General features: G+C 42.1%; 1 protein-coding gene across 5 annotated transcripts in view; it reads right to left on the reverse strand.

Annotated features, from left to right (window-relative positions):
* The window catches only part of RFX3 (regulatory factor X3), a 112598-nt gene that overhangs the window by 62542 nt on the left and 31854 nt on the right, over positions 1-18202 (reverse strand). The window contains exon 1 of one of the 5 annotated variants that reach the window (XM_062612543.1): positions 2572-2591. The exons of the other annotated variants lie outside the window; for them this stretch is intronic. The gene's annotated coding sequence lies outside the window, so the exon portion shown is untranslated. Of the gene's footprint in view, positions 1-2571; positions 2592-18202 lie in introns of those variants that run through there. 5 annotated transcript variants of the gene reach the window in all.

The raw sequence follows: 18202 nt of genomic DNA on the forward strand, positions 1-18202 counted from the left end.
CAAAATACCTTTTATTTACATGTGCAGAAACATGCATAATTTCTCTGAGTTTCACCACTTTAGGAATTACTCAGAAAAATCAACACCGAATCTTCTCTCAGTGTGAAAATAACTGGTTAACATTCAAAACTTTTTTTCTCTGTCCTACTGAATTATGCTAAAAACACCATACATTCAAATTCAAAGTTAAACTTCTAGAAGGCCACAGAATGAAGGGCTGTAATCCAGAAAGCAAGTTCTGAAGAGCATTTAATGAGTCATGTGAAAAAGCAACTCAAATAACTTTCAGTAGAAAGTATTAAAGCAACCACTAAAGTTAAAATCTGAGAAGAAACTTTTGACACAAAAACAATATAGAAACACACAGATGGTAGACAAGTGTCTAGGATCATGACCCTGACATTTGAAGGGAACAGTGGAAACCTAAGTAGAATACAGAAATGGTTCAAGAAACAAGGGAAATGCCTTACAAAGAAAATTCATCAGAAAGGATCACTTCTGATTTCGTAGGAAACAGACTGCGAACTGCAGGATTCCTCAATTTTACACAGGAGAAATGACAGTAAAATTGAGTGGCTGACAAACCGAACTTAATTCAAAACCAGGAGTTAGACTTTTTACATTGTTATTTTTACTTCTTCTAAGCAGTGGATGATTAATCAATGAAAATGATAGCCAAATTGAGGCAGAGTCAGCTGATTATTCTGCTGCAAAAATCGATTTCTGGAAATTTTTGTCATCATCCTGGTCATTTATAATAGTCTTAACTGAGTATATGAATTTACTATTTTGTATATGAGCAATATTATTTCCTTTGCTTTTGCTTTTACTCCTCATAGCTCTAGATCAGGTTGTGAGAATGTGATTTACTCCACAACAGCTGTGGGGGTGAGTTCTTGATCCAGTCTGATTTAACACTGTCACTAATTAATAAAGGCCTGCACAGAGGCACAGATAGAACTGAATCTGGGTGGGTTCCAATATTAAAAAAAAAAAAAAAGCCAAAAGAAGTCATTACGGGGAAAATAGGCAAAGGAAATGAGACTCATCCTAGAAAAACTCAGGCTAGTACCACAGGGATAAAATAACTGGAATTATCCAAATGGAGACCAATGATGAGTGGTGTTCCGCAGAGGAACATATTGGAACCATCTCTGTCATTCATCAGTGACAGAGACAGTGGGATCGAGCACACCATCAGCAGGTTTGCAGACAACACCAAGCTGAGTGGTGCAGCTGACATGCCTGAGGGACAGGACACCATTCAGAGGAACCTTGATAAGCTTGAGAAGTGGGCCCAGGGTAACACCATGAGGTTCAACAAGGCCAAGAGCAACGTCCCTAGTGCACCTGGGTTGGGGCAACCCCCAGAATCAATACAGGCTTGGGTATGAAGGGAATGAAGGTACCCCTGAGGAGGACTTGGGGGTACTGAGTGATGAAAAGCTGGACATAGCACAGCAACATGTGCTTACAGCGCAGAAATCCAACCGTATGCGGGGCTGTATCACAAGAAGCGTGGCAAGCAGGTCAAAGGAGGTGATTCTCCCCTCTACTCTGCTCTCATGAGACCCCACCAGGAGTACTGCATTCAGCTCTAGAGTCCCCAGCACAGGAAAAATATGGACCTGCTTGAGTAAGCCCAGAGGTGGGACACAAAAATTATCAGAGGGCTGGAGCACCTCTCCTATGGAGACAGGATGAGACAGTTGGGCTTGTTCAGCCTGGAGAAGAGAAGGCTCAGGGGAGACCTTATTGTGGCCTTTTTATACCTAAAGGGGCTTATAAGAAAGATGGGGGAAGACTTTTTAGCAGGGCCTTTTCTGACAGGACAGTGGGTAATGGTTTTAAACTAAAGGAGGGTAGACTCAGACTCAGTATAAAGAAAAGATATTTTATTATGAAGGTGGTGAAATACTGGAACAGGTTGCCCAGACAAGCTGTGGATGCCCTATCCATAGAACCATTCACGGTCAGGTTGGCAGGGGTTCTGAGCAACCAGCTCTGGTTGAAAATGTCCCTGCTGATTGCAGGGGGGTTGGACTAGATGACATTTAAAGGTCTCTTCCAACCCAAACTATTCTACAATTCTGTGATTCTATGTTTACTGTAAAGTAGTAAATTTCCTACCTTTTTTTTGCCTATAGAAAATACTGTATATAATCCAGAATAAAGTTATTTAATGCTAAAATCAATATCACAGTCCTGGTATCAGACCACCCCAACTGAAAACCAACAGTTTTTCCCTTCATTCCAATATTAACAGGAATATTCAACTTCCAGTAATAACATCCTGAAAGAGTATGTTAGTTACTTTCCAAGTAACGAATGATATACAATCATCTTAAATTTCTGTAGATAAATTAACAAGACATTTGTCCACATAAGACATCCTTAAATGCAATAGACCAAACTCATGCACGATGTAAATGTGTGAGCTTAAATAAATTGTCAGATTTAGAAAACTATTTTTTTGCAAACAAAGGCAAAAGGGGACCTATACTTTATACATCTATGAATAAATATATATATATATATGGAAATAATAGATACATAAAAAATAATAATCACTGTAGCATATATTTCTTTTATTGAGATTTTGAAGGAATTTTCTTGGTCAAAAGTAATGGATTGAGAAAAAAGTAAAGATGATTAGTTAGTTAAGGTGAAGATATATACATAATAAATAATAATCACCATAATAGTGATCATTGTACGGTTTGAAGAGCATCACAGCACAGCTCAATGAGCTATCAAGTACTTTCTGGAGTCTCCAAAACATAACAAATGACATAAACAATGGTAACTAACATTCCTAATGTTATAAGAATGAGTGAGCATTTTAGTTTTAAACTGAATTTGAATAATTCATGTTTTACTCAGTTCTTACCCAGTACAAAGTCACTACAAACAAAACCTAACTTGTAAAAATATTAACACTCTTAAAGGAACAAATACAATGAAACTGGCTTTTAAGTGAAACTGTGAACAGCAAATTACATTTAACTAACTTTTAAATTATCTTTCACTTAATGACATTTTAATAAATAAATATGCTTCCTATTTAGAGTGCAAAGCTAACTGTTATTTAAGAAAGGCTAATTTCTTCATATTGAAATTGTTGGGAAAATAATCTCCTTTTTAATTGCTATTTTCCACAATCACACATAAAAGTCATTGGACAATGTTTTATGCATAAATACTGAAAAATACAGAAAAGAAAAAAGTGTAGTCTCAACAGCGCTGTTTGGGCAGCAAAACTTTCAAAAGCATCAGAATAATCCTATGTATATGTCTACTTACTTAGGCATGTACCTTCACCTTAACTAATTAATCACCTTTACTTTTTTCTCAGTCCATTACCTTTGAAAATTCTTTCTAAATTTAAGTAAAAAACAACCAGTTTGTCTGAGCAACCCTGCTCTCACTTGTATATATAACCCTGACAAAAACACTGGCAAGCTGGCAGAACAGTGGAAATCAAAAGATAAGCACTGAGTAACTTCCTAAACCACCTCTTTGTTATAAAACCACTTCCAGTCAGTTTCAGAGCACAATTCAACAGGTCATTTTTAGCCAGCAGTTCCAACAAACTATCATTTAAGATACTGCAGCTTCTATGCAAAGCAAACCTGAACAGCTGAAAGGAATTAAAAGGCATTGTTTTATACCTGCCTTTGGCTTTACTTGACTATATATTGTTTCATGGTTACTGTGTACAAACACGTCAACCACTGCAAGGGGAAGAAATGCTACTGCAGTTAAACACACTTTTGACTGGTGAGAGACTGTTCTGTACTGCCACGTATCTGTTAATTGCTCTGTCATATGTCAGGCAGTCCTTGATCACTGCAGCTGCAATTCAAGATGCTTGAGATACCAGAGCCAGGTACTTTCATCTAAGTGAGGAACAGGATGTGTTCATTTTCTTGCAGCACTCATCACGGATCGTGCTGGCTGACACCAGCGTTAGCAATTTAATAAAAAGGGAGCAGCTTCATTGTAAGAACAGAGGATACTTTGGTTGAAAACCAGATATCAGTGCTGTGAAGAAGCTTTGAGAAAGGCAGACTACCAGTGCCCATGGTCTCCTGGTAGGAACTGAGGGGTACCGATGGGGATAATCAAGGAATTAAGATATTCTCTGCCCACTCCTGGAACTGACAATGTCCAGAGCCATACCACAGAATCACAGAATCAATCAGGTTGAAAAAGACCTTTAAGATCTTCTCCTATGAGAAGAGGAAAGAGTTGAAAGAGTTGGGGTTATTAAGTCTGGAGAAGACTCTTGGCAGACATTCTTGTGGCCTTTCAGTTCTTGAAAGGGGCCTGTAAGAAAGACTGGGAGAGACTTTTTATCACTGTCGCAACAGAACAAGGGGTGATGGTTTTAAACTGAAAGAGGGGAGTTTCAGGCTGGATGTGCGGAAGAAATTCTTTACAATGAGGGTGGTAAAACACTGGCACAGGTAGCCCAGAGAGGTGCCACCCCTGGAGACATTCAAGACCAGGCTGGATGGTTCTGGGCAACCTGATCTCATTGAAGATGTCCCTCCTCGTTGCAGGGGAGTGGACTAGATGACATTTGAAGATCCTTCCAACCCAAATTATTCTATGAATCTATGCCAAGTCCATTAAACCATGTCACTAAGGGCCTCATCTACACTGTTTTGAACACTGCCAGGGATGGTGATCCCACCACTTCCCTGGGAAGCCTGTTCTAATACCTGATCATGCTTTTGTGAAGAAATTTTTCCTAATATCCTGTCTAAACCTGCCCTGGCACAGCTTGAGGCCATTACCTCTTGTCCTGTCACTGGTTACTTGGAGAAGAGACTAGCCACCTCCTCTCTCTATCCTCCTTTCAGGTGTAGAGACCAATATGGTTGCCCCTGAACCTCCTCTTCTCTAGACTAAACAGCCCCAGCTCCCTCGGCTGCTCCTCATCAGACTTGTGCTCCAGATCCTTCACCAGCTTCACTGTCCTTCTCTGGACCAGCTTCAGTACCTCAATGTCCCTCTTGAAGTGAGGAGCCCAGAACTGAACACAGGTTTCAAGGTGCAGCCTCACCAGTGCTGAGTACAGAGGGATGATCACTGCCCTGGCCCTGCTGGCCACACTATTGCTGATACAGGCCAGGATGCCATTTGCCTTCTTGGTTGCCTGGGCACAGGCTGGATCATGTTCAGCTCCGTCAGTCAGCACCCTCAGGTCCTTTTCCACCAAGCAGCTTTCCAGCACTCTTCCCCAAGCCTGGAGCATTGCATGGGGGTGTTGTGGCCCAAATGCAGGACCCAGCACTTTGCCTTGTTGAACCTCATATGATTGGTTCCCATCGATCCAGCTTGTCCAGATCCCTCTGCAGAGCCTTCCTATACTTCAGGTGATCAATATTCCCACCCAAATTGGAGTTATCTGAACCTTACTGTGGATGCACTCGATTCCATCATCCAGATCACCGATAAAGATATTAAACAGAAATGGCCAAATAACTGAGGGGTGCCCTGCGGGACACCACTAGTGACCAGTCACCAACTACATGTGATACCATTTACCACCACTCTTTGGGCTCGGCCATCCAGCCAGTTTCCAACCCAGCGATGAATCCTCCTATCCAGGCCACGAGCAGCCAATTTCTCCAGAAGAATGCTGTAGGAGACAGTGTCAAATGCTCTACTTAAGTTCAAATAGACAATGTCCACACCCCTTCCCTCATCAACCAAGTGGGTCATCTTATTGTAGGAGATCAGGTTGGTCAAGCAGCACCTGCCATTCATGACCCCATGCTGACTGAGCCTGATCCCTCCATTTTCCCACATGTGCTTTTTGATCTCACTCAGGATCATCTGCTCCATGACCTTCCTTGGCACTGAGCTCAGGCTGACAGGCCTGTAGTTCCCAGGGTCTTCCTTCCTGCCCTTTCTGTAGAGAGCTGTCACGTTGTTCAGCCTCCAACCCTCTGGGAGCTCTCCACTATACCAGGATTGCTGATGGATGATGGAGAGTGGCTTAGCAAGCTCCTCTGACAGCTTCTTCAGCACTCTTTGTGGAACCCATCTGCCCCTATAGACTTGTATATGCCTAAGTGGAGCAGGAGGTCACTAACCATTTCTTCCTGAATTATGGGGACCTCAATCAGTTCCCCATCTGCCATCCAACTCAGAGAACTGAATGCCCTGAGGATGGCTGGTGTGACTATTAAAGACTGAGACAAAGGCAACATTAAATACCTCAGCCTTTTCCTCATCCCCAGTCACTAGGTTTCCCTCAGTGTCCAGTAGAAGATGGAGGCTCTCCTTGGCCCTCCTTTTGTTGCTAATATATTTGTAAAAGTACTTACTATCTTTTATGCCAGTGGCCAGATTTAGTTCCATCTGTGCCTTTACCTTTCTAACTTTCTCTCTACATCACTTAACAACATCCTTGTACTTTTCATAGGGTGACAGTCCCTTCTTCCACAGCTGATAAATTCTCTCATTTCTCCTGAGTTCCAGCAGTATCTCCCTGTTCAGCCACATTGGTTTCTTCCCCGCCAGTTTGACTGTCAGCCCATGGGGACTGCCTGCTTCTGTGCCTTAAAGATTTCATTCTTGAAGTGTCCGGCCTTCCCTTTGTCCTTCAGTAATATTTCTCAACAAATTCTGCCAACCAGCATCCTAAACAGCCAAAGTCAGCCCTCCGGAAGTCTAACGTGGAGGTTTTGCTGACCTTCTTCCAGACTTCTCCAAGGATTGAAAATTCAGTCATTTAGTGATGGGTTTGCCCAAGATGGCCTCCAACCATCTATCACATCACCCACCTGTCCTTCTCTGTGATCAGCAAATCTAGCCAGGCATCTCCCCTAGCTGGCTCACTAACCAGCTGTGTTAAGAAGGTAGCTTCCACACCTCCAAGAACCTCGTGGATGTTTCTTCTCTGCTGTGTTGTGCTTCCAGCAGACATCTGGTAGGTTGAAGTCCCCCATGAGAACAACGGGAAGCAATCCTGAAACTTGTCCCAGTTGTTTGAAGAACACTTCACCTGTAGCTTCATCCTGACTAGGTGGTTTATAACAGACTCCTACCAGGATATCACCTTGGTTGGCCTCCCCCGATCTCCACCGGCAAACATTCAGCCTTCTCACTCACAACACTGAGTTCCAGGCAGTTGATGCACTCCCTGACATACAACACAACCCCACCACCTCTTTTTCCTTGCTCATCCCTCCTGAAGAGCCTGTCACCATCAGCAGCACTCCAATCATGTGACTCATTCCATCACACTTCTGTGATGGTGACTGTGTCATCGTTTTCCTACTGAACAATGGCTTCCAGCTTCTCCTGTCTGTTGCCCTGCACAGATGCATTTAAGTTGTCCTGTGGATCTGGACTCCAACAGCGACACGCTATCCCGCAGCTCACGTCGAGTGAGCTTGGTGTTATCCCCTTCAAACCTAGTTTAAAGCTCTCTCTATGAGCTCTGCTAGCTCTGGGGCTAGAATCCTTTTCCCCCTTTGGGACAGGCATACCCCATCTGCTGCCAGCATGACAAGTGCTGTGTAAACCGATTCATGGTCAAAACCCCAAAATTCTGATGCTGATACCAGTCACGGAGCCCGGAATTAATTAGTGAGATTTTTCTGATGTAACCATTGTCATTGATTGTGACTGGCAGAGATAAGAGAAAACTATTTGGGTTACTGAACCCTGAACTAGTCACTCCAAGAACCTGAAGTTCTTCTTGAGTCCCCTCAGGCTTCTTGTTGATGAGACTTCTTCCTTGCCCACCTGAAAGTCTAGTAAAGGACAGTAATCATTAGGCCGTATCAGATGAGAGAGTTTTATGGTGACATCCCTTACCCTGGCCCCAAGGAGGCAGAAGACTTCCCTGTTAGTTGGGTCAGGTCAGCATATCGGAACCTCTGTTCCTCTCATGGTGGAGTCATCAATCACAACCACTCTTCTTTTTTCCCTAGCAGAGTTGGTCATGATACAAGGCAATGTCTGACTCATGTGGGGAGAGACTTCTAACCTGGAAGATCCCTTATCTATTTCATTATCTTCCTGACACTCAAATACCAGGGCCTCCAATATTGTACCTCTTTTAGATACCCTTGTAGAGGGGTACCTGGAAAGATGACATAAGATGGGAGATAATACACCATATAGTCTGAGGAGTAACCTATTTCCAACCTCTCCTGTCTCTTAGGTGCCCTCCATCTGCATGGTGGCAAGACGGTAAGGGACCCTTAATTTATTTTGGGTAGCTGGCTTGCTTCGCGCAGGGATGGCAGAGTGCAGCTCCAACAATCAATCTTCTCCTCTGATTCCCTTAAGTTCCTTAGCTGTCCCACTTCTTCCTGTTGCTTTGCCACCATGCAGAGCAAATCATCAACCTGGTCATACCTTGCACTACTACCATCTAACATCACTGACAGGCTTTGGAACTCAGTACAGCCAGATGTAGCTGGCTACATATTTTGAGGGATCTCTGTCTGGGTCACCACGTACCTTCTTGCCAGTAGAGAGTACTTGGTTTTTTGCCCTTCTGCCACAAGACTACCACTCTTGAGCACACTGAAACACATGGGCGAGAATCCAGGGTTCTATGAGAGAACTGAAAAGGACCCAGAGAACCCCATCACCCAGCCTAGAACTACCCACTATTTAGCTGGCACTGCTACACTGACTTACCAAACTTCAGACTATGTCATGCCATGCACAGGACAGGAAAGCCACATTATATGTAAACTGCACATACACTTCTGATTGAAATGTTTTGGTGACTAAGTTCACTTTATCTCCACTCTGTCAATTTGGTGACAACCCTATATTTAAGCATAGAATCCAATGTGCTTATCTACCTCAGAACTGTAACGCACTTTTATTAACAATCTGATAGGTTAACTGGTTGCTCTATAGACTGACTTATCAGTGGGTAAACTAAGATAGCAAAGTATGGTTGTGAAATATTTTTAAAACTTTACCATCAGTTTTGCCTAAACAGAAATAAACCAAATGACCTAATATCAATGTATTCTAGTGTTTAGATTGCTTCTATTAATCTGCTTGAAATCAATACCCTAGATACAATTATTTTCTATAACTTACTATGCAGTATTGATTTTTCCTTGTAGATGCCACACAGTATGTTTGATAGTCAACCTTCATCACCTTCATATTCACTGAAAGCTTTTCTAGAACCACATTAGTGAGGCATCAGTACTGAGCAGTTACACTGACACACTTCTATAGGCTAAACAAAGCCTCTCAATTTTTCACTGGTACTGCATATGAAATAAAAGAACTGCATATTACAGCAGAAAAGACTTCATCCTTGCCTAATGGGATTGTCAGGTGTATCTCAAGCAACAGATGAATGTTTGATAAAGATCCTTTTTTATTCTGGATAATTAAGCAGCTGGGCACACCCGTCTGTTAATGGATTTCCTTTGTATAGCCAGTGCTTCTTGCTTGATGTGAATCTAAGCTAAACAGGCCACATTCTGAAAGAAGGCTGATTAACCCCTCCAACTGGGAAGAAAATATTGCGAAGCCCAGCTGCTGAATGTGAAAAGATTGATATTTCTTCAGTCTAACTGCCAGAACTCAGGCAAAGTTCTGATTATCGCTTTCCTGTTCAACTACGCCTTTCGTGTATATTCTATGCAATTTCATATTGTCTGTTAAGTTGCCAAAAGAGTTCTTAATACACTTAAATTCTCCATTGGAATCCTTCTGTTTCTTAGACTTGAAATACCAAGACTGAATGGTTTAAGTCTAACTTGATCAATTACTTATCTAATAAGACTGTTAAAATGTGTCAGATTAATGATTACTATTTATTTTGTTCCTGGACTACTTCACCCTGAACTAATTTACTTTTTTTAAGCTACCACAGTTTGCAAAGTTTTGTTCAGCTACATATATCTTATTGTCTAGATCAAAGAATGCAGCAGGCTTTAATTCAATGCAGAAAATAAAACCCTGTAATTTACTTTCTATTGCAGCAGGAAGCTTCTTTTTTCTCTTCTAGAATGCTAAATAAAACATCACAGAAGGTAAAGTGATTTAGATCTCGTAATCACATGCAGTAATGGCAGGCTTTTAATACTCAGAATAAAAGGCTAATCTTAAGATCTTATTTATTTATAATGATGAATCACCAATATACTCATTAAGAATTTCTGGCAACATAATGTGTTTCACAATAAAGGAAAATTTTTTAGAACATCAAATTTCAAAAAGTAATACAGAATGCTTGGTTCCTGCACAACAGTATAAATGGAAACAAGTTTCAGTAATACCCTAGTTTCAAATAAGCAATCCTTTTCAATTTTTATGTAAAGTTTTATAAATAATTGCCTTAAAAAAAGTATTGTTATGAATTTGAAGGAACCATTTAAATGTGTTAGGAGTAAAGCAAAAGGCATATGATATTCTGGGGAGGGGAAAGAAGCAGGAAGGATAATATGAATAGTTTCGAGATATAAACATATTTTCATGTTAGAACACCAGTTTCGCACTACACATTATTTGTTTGTCCTCTCTCAAGGTTTTTAGGAATACCAAGGCAGGCAGCTAAACTTGGCTGATATAAGGACTAGTTGATAAATATTTCAGTTAGCAACATGACTTTCATTTTTTTTTTTAGCTTTTCACAGATTTATGGGATGAAGAACAGTTAACTGAATGGCACAGAATGAAGTATAGAAACTGATTGTCTGGACTCATATATACTTTCCAACAGCAAAACTGTGCAACAGCAGAAAAACAGAAGGGGGAAGTGCAGAGAGATACATGCTGGAACAGAACAATGCAAGTGGGTAACTCTGTACTCCTTCAAAATTCAGAAGATCAAAAAGCAATGTCTTGGCAATAAAATTATTAAGTACCTAAGAACAGTACTAGTCAACAATTGTCACAGTTGAATTCCATTATTTCCAGATCACAGACAGCACATGGATGCTTAGTCTGAATGACTACTTCATGACTCTCTTACTTTGTACTATTTTTACCTGCAAAAACTTAAAAATTCTACTTACTCTTGGTGGGCAACGTATCAGTACTTCATATCAGCCCTACCTATCAATACACATCAGTAACAAGATTACATTCACAAATAACAGGACAAAACTTCTGAGTTTTTGCTGTGACAAGACTGGCAACTGCAACTGTTACATGAAACAAAACTAGCAAACCATAAAACAATTATACCCATGCTATTCCAAGGCACGCGTTTGTCTACTGGACATTCTGTGAGTGAAAAAGCCCTGGTAATGTTCTTCATCCTGGGTAAATCGGTGTGAAGAGGAGGGCACTGATACTGTGTGTCAGCAATTGTCTGTGGAACTGGCACCAGCAACAGGGCTTTGGTTTCTACGACCACAGGATCTTCCTTGAGTGTAATGTCTGCTTAAGAGAGATAGCATCCACCTGACCAAGTGCAGTAGAGGCTACCTTTGCCAGCAGGATGGCTGCTAACTTAAACCAGGAACAAGGAGGGGAGGGAAAGAGTTGCCAGCAGCCCTGTGAAGGATGGACAGCACTGACAAGCAAAGGGCCTGGGGTCATGTGAGTGAAAGAAAAATACATAATCAACAAAAGGAGGCTTAAGCACGGTCACCTCAAGCATCTGTATCTGATCAAGTGAGTAGCTACAAGGCATCTTATGAAAAAAACACCCAGCCCCTCTCTGTGAGATCAGTATGCCAAGGTGCCTCTCTAAAGCACTGATGCATCAACTGGTGTACAAATGGGTCACACACAACATGGTGAATAAACAAAAATTAGAGACCTGTGTGCATTTGCATTTACAGGACCTGTAACCCTGTAGGGATCATAGAGATGTGGTGGTATGGCTGACACAACTGGAGTGCAGCAATGGATGAATACAAGCTATCTGAAATAACAGTGTGTTCCTTTTAGAAATTAAAATGCCTTCAGGAAACAATCTTCACATGGAAGAAGTTCAGGGGACCTTTTTTGTTGGGATGCATAGCTTCTTGTGTTTAACCAGAAACAAGTATGGTTAAAAAGAAATTACAGAACATTTCTGTAAATTCAGTGTGTTTTCTAAGTTAATGTTCACACTGCTGAGTCAAATACATTGTGACTTTTAAGGCAGTTATTCACGTCTATCTACCTTAAATGACATTCAGGTACTTTTCATATACTGAGGCACCTGTCTTCAATATAGCAACGTAACTTTCACGGGCTGGGACAAGCCTGTTCACTAACTCCTGAAAGTATCTCCTCCTGAAAGTATCTCTATGCAGAATCATAACTACAATATCAAATGAAACTTCTAGCTTGAGTCAAGATCTTAACTCTACTCCACAACTAATATTAGCAGAATTAAAGTCTAACATGTATAATGCTACTTCTTCACATTTTTCAAAATACCTGATGTCCTTCCCAGTATCTGGTGCAGTGCCGTGTTTTGGATTTAGTCTGAGAACACGCTGATAACACACTAATGTTTCAGCTGTCGTTCAGCAGCGCTTACTCCCATCAAGGACTTTTCAGTCTCTTGTGCTCTGCCAGTGAGGAAGGCCACGAGAAGCTGGGAGAAAGCAGAGACAGGACACCTGACCCGAACTAGCCAAAGGGGTATTCCACACCACAGCACTTCATGCCCAGTATATAAACTGGGGGCGCTGGCTGTGAGGGGCTAATCAACTGTCTCAGGACTTGGCCTCCATCAGCAAACGGTGAGCAATCATACTGTGCATCACTTGTCTTTCTTGAATTTTATTCCTCTCTTTCTGTTCTCTCACTTTTCATTACAATCAGTATTAATTTTTACTTTATTTCAATAATTAAACTGTTCTTAATGGCCATTTTTTCCAGTTCTCCCCATCCTATGGTGGATTGGAGGAGGAGGGGGGGATAAGTGAGCAGCTGATGGTACTTAATTGCTGGCTGGGGTTAAAGCACAACACAGCAAAATGTTATTTTATGAAATTTCATTCTGGATTTGCCTGTTGGTCCAAGGCAGAGTGGGAAGAGGACAAAGTGCAATAGTTGAAGCACTGGCAATCACCCCTCAAGGCGCTTTGCTTAATAGCCAGTGCTTTCTAAGGAAGAATGTACAAGCAAGGATCACCACCTGTACAAAACATCTTCTGTTAGTTCTGCATCAGTCATACAGCTCTGAAAGTAGATCTAGATTTTGCTTCAGAAGCGAGTTCTGTTCCTTGGGTTTTGTTGTTCCCCCCCCCCCCCCCCCCGATTATAATGTGCTACAGTTCTTTTGTAAAAAGTGTAACTGTGAGCTTAATACTAACAAAACAAATAAGAAGTCAAAACATTACAGCTGGAGACATCTGCTTTATAAATAGAAAGAACAATATTTATAGAAAATATTTTCTGTTGTCTGTATGTTACCCCTGCGTTACAAATTTTCTGTTTGTGATGCTTCCTGGGTTACTTTTACAGGAATCACTGTGAATCACAGTTGCTGTCCCAGAGGTTGAAAGGGAACTGGTCAAAGCAGGGCTACTACCCACAGCCTTCTGCCCAGGATCATGTCTGGAACTGAGACTCTGTGCCCATCCTTGGTCACCCTCACTAAGAAAGCTTTTGCCCATGTTCAAAGGGCTATTTTCTCACCAGATACCAAAAGAAGGAAACACTTCACACCTTGATTATTGCCCAATAATCCATTACCCATCACTGCAGCAGTAGTAAAAAAAAACAGGGGACAGATGATAATCCAGGGTTATACGGGAGGAGTGAAGCAGCCAAATAAATCAGAATGGCGCAAATACAGAGAGAAACATAGGTTTCACACAGTAATGATCTCACCATATCAAGTTCAGGTTCCCATCAATACCATTTGCTAAAATAGAATTTATAACCACTAGATAGTAAAGAGGGCTTAGAATGATAAAAAACGTTGAAAGCTGTTAAAAGGCTATGCACAGCTATTTAGAGCTTTCAGGAAGCTGAAAGTTGTCCAGTATTAAAACTCACCTTTAAATTTAGGAATATATACACAATAAAAGGCTAAACAGCTAAATGTAAAACCTAGCATGTTCCTGCTATGCTACATTAAAGAACAGATCTAAAATAAAATTCTGAATCTGACCAAAAAAAGAAGAAAAAAAGAAGAGAAACAACTTTCCCTTTATTTTGAACAACATAAAATTTAATTCAAGGTCCATCCAACAGAAAATTATCAGATTCCAAATAGCTGAAGCTTTGTTTTTTTTTTTAATTAGGGATGCATATATCTCAATACTTCTTAATTTTCTGAAAAATTGTAATACAGCTCTGAGATTTGACAATCTTAGTTAAAACCACTGCTGACACACTGGAAGTTATTTGGAGAAGTATGTTCTAAATGTATCAGGGTTAACCTATTCAGTTACTGAAGTTACAGTTATCTTTTATCTATGGAAATACCAAGAAAGCAGATTTCAACAAGAATGCAATGACACTAGTAAATAAAAACATTAGTTTAAATCAAACAAGCAAGCTAAAGCAAATCTTGTCCCTACTTAACTGACAGACACGTAAATAGGCTTACAACTGGGATATCTGAAGGATTAATGAAAGAATAATTACATGTAATCTGCTTATGTAATCAATGAATAGACTTGATAAAATCTCACCAGTTTCTCCTTTTACTTTCTTCCTCAACCTGCAATGTTATTTTGCAAGACAAGGATGTATGTCATTTTGTTCAGCAAGTGAGTTAGTGATTCCTCCTGCTAAAGAAGGAAAGACCAGATAAACCTTTCACTGGAGCTTTCCCCTTCTGTATGAAGACCTATTTGTGAAATATATCCTTTTAGTCTTGGTCTCAGACATAACGCTGCTGGCTTTGAAAGCTGTATTAAGAAAACCAGAATAATCTTGTTTGCCTTACACCCAGGCACCTAAAATGACTATTTGAATTAGATTTGGAAGTACAGTATTTTGTCATATTTGCTTGCTTGGCATTGTCTGCATCTATTTGAAGGAAAAAGATAACTGGAAAGCAGTCGGCAATATCCCTCTGAAAAAAAAAAAAAGCAAACCAGAATGACCAACACCCGTGAGGTTACCGTTGGACCAGACTGAGCTTGGCCCACAGACAAGTGTTAAACTCTAGTGACACCCAGTGGAATGAAAAAGCAGTAACACCGCTTAGGGCATTGCCATACTTGATGCTCAAAAGCCATCTCTGCAGGTTTCCCGCTACAGACAAGGGGTGAGCCCGTCTCTGGCAGCTCTTGGAGGAGCCAAGTCAGGATGCTCTATTGGCATTAAGGATTCCTCACCTGCATTGCTGCGCTGCCCATTGCTGAGTCTTTGTGCTCAGGCACAACAATCCCTTCCCCAGAAATCATCAAAACATGGCAAACAACCCATTAAGCAGGGGCTTTGCCCACCTGGGGTGCTTGCTGTCCTCACTAGGTGGTGGCTGGGGTGCAGCCCAGAGACTCCTGTAATGACCCCAATGTTACTGCTCTGCAGCAGGTGCAGGCTCTGTCGCAATGCATTTGGTCCAGGTCTCCTGAGCATGCAAACACAGAGCACACAACCTCCTGTGTGTGGACTTCCTCTGCTGTGTTCCTGCACAGACTTGGCTAGCGTGGGTGCTGCAAATCCTGTACAGCTGCTGACCCAGGTCTGTTGGCTTGAGGGCGCAGGGGCTCTTGATGCCACTGAAGGCTCCCAGCCAGTTCCTCCATGTTCTGCCTTCCGCAGGTACATTATTAGCATGAGTCATGCTGGCTGTCCGGGGGAGAGTGCAAGGGGTGGAGGTCCTGAAATGGGGCACAGCATGCCTGGGAGATGGTGGGAGAGGCAGGCACATGTAGAAGGCAGCCCATGGGGCTGGCTGGCCACTTTCCAGCCTGCTAGGAGACCCTTCAGGGGGCACTGCCTCCCCTCTCTCACCACTTTCCAGGGCTTGCTTTGCTGTTCCACTCCTGGTGCATGAAAAGTCCAGGCACTTTGCATGTCTCTTGGCAGGACACGGCATCGGGTGCTGAGAAGGACAGTGACTCTGCTACAATGGCCGATACAAAGCTGCCACAGCAGGAGACTGCAGCAAATGGCCTGTGCCCCATCTGCCTGAACCCCATTGATGACACAGCCTACATCGACCCCTGCTTTCATGCCTTCTGCTTCCACTGCATCAAGCAGTGGGCTGACATGGCAGCTACGTGTCCACTCTGCAGGTGGCCAATCAAGACCATCCTGCACACGGCAAGGTCAGATGACGAGGACTAGGAGTCCATGGCCAGCTCGCACACCTGCTGGATGTGGTGGGTGACTACGCAGAGGGTGTACAGCAGGTCCTCATAGCAGCGCCACCACCTGCGCCCAAGGCTCAGCAACAAATACCTGCCACCACTAAAAGGGAGCCTCCAACAAAGAACTGAGCTCCAGGGACCTCCACTCCTGCACTTCTGCCCAACCAGCACCTGGCCGATGCTGATGATAGATATGCTCACCCTCAATGTGCGAGAGATGGAAACTCGCTTCACAGACATTGAATAAAGATACAACAGCTTTCAGAGTTCGTTTTTAAACCTCAGTTTGTAGTACCCTCAGTATGTGAACACATTAATTTTAGAGAACATGCAATGTTATCTCCCCTGCTAAAGCTTCCAAAGGTAAAAGTTGGATTTGCGCTATGTAAACTACTGTAGAAATAAAAGCTGTCACTTACTTTGCTATGAGAGAGACCACAAAAAAATCACCTTGCACAGTGTAACTCTACACCTTTTAGAATAAGTCATAAAGAGCAGAATCAACACATGCAACACTCCTGATGCTTGTAACACAGCAACCTGCCAAGATCCAGTACACTCTGCAAACTCCATAGAGTCTACTGCTTTTATGTGTCCATTCTGAATGGGAAGTTTATAACAAAGCAGATAGGTAAATTAAACCAGGTTTACAAATGCACCCATTTTATCAGTGAAATTAGTTATTGTAATGACCCGTGAAAGCCATTTGGCTCAGGCAGCGTGCAGTGCACTACCTCTAAATCAATAAACATCCCATACCTTTAGCTTGTCTCCTGCAAACACCAGCCATGTGATCAGGAAAGGCAAGACAACAAAATCCCCTTGAGGCAGTCAGGGATGTGCCAAAGCACAGCTCCAGGATTGTACCCAAAGAAAAGCATGATGGCCAGCATCAGGGAGTGTCCTGAAAGCTCAGGAAAGGAAAAGGATGCAGGAAGGTTGGAGAGACATATACAAGCAGTACGAGGACGGTGCTCATCCTGGAACAGACACTGCACCTCAGCACCCAAAAGGAGATCTGTCCCCTCCACCTGTCACCAGCACCACTTGGCCCCAAACTCCCTCACCTTCTGTGAATGTCACTAGCTTTTCTCCCTCCATCCTCTCCTTTTTGACCACCATTTTGCCATTGCTATCCCCTGCATCAACGCAGAGCACCCTGGGAGTGTCTGGAGCAGCTGCTCCCAGTGGTTTGCCCAAAGCTCCTTTAAGCTTGAAAACAACAATGTTGGAACGTTTTACCAATACCCTGGTTGTGGTGAATGTAACAGGTAACACAGCAAAACAGGATCTCTTGGAACAACTAAGGTGAATGAGAACCGAGAAGCACCATACACACCATGTTTCAAAAGAAAGCTACCTAAAAAGCTTGATGCCTTACCCTGTAGTATTTAGGGTAATACTTATCACAAAAACTTTCAACTTTGATGTCTATATTGCCCATTTTTAAAACAATTGAAGGAATAGTTGAAGACCACACACATAAACTTTAAGTTGGGTTCTAAGCTTTATTTACACCATGCATTTATGAATAGCATTATAAGAGATAAAGAGAAGGATTTTCATCCATTCTACGCTGTTTTCTTTATGACATGATATAGGCAACGGCAACAGCTGAGGAGCTGATAGCTGAAGCTCTACTGTGGAGGTTAGTAGAAAGGTTAGTACATTACATCAACACCCGAGGGATGGCAATAACAGGATTTCTGCAAAGATGCTGCCATGCATTATCCAGCCATGTCTTGCCTTGCTATTTCAAAGATGCTGTCTTCACTGAGGTTACTCCTTTTGTGCAGGTATTGCATTTTTGCCAACTTCCCATCCTACTTGCAGAACAGATCCAGGAGCCCCACCAAATCTATGGTGAAGTTACTTCTGTGAGAAAATTCTGATTTTTGCTGGCTAGCATAAGGTAGAAACTGCCACCTGCCACCCTTATTTTACCCCCACTCCCAACTCTAACCACTACATGT

This window comes from Pezoporus occidentalis, unplaced genomic scaffold (genome assembly GCF_034315485.1).
Source record: "Pezoporus occidentalis ecotype Australia unplaced genomic scaffold, CSIRO_AGI_Poc_V1 ctg16, whole genome shotgun sequence".
NCBI lineage: Eukaryota > Metazoa > Chordata > Aves > Psittaciformes > Psittacidae > Pezoporus > Pezoporus occidentalis.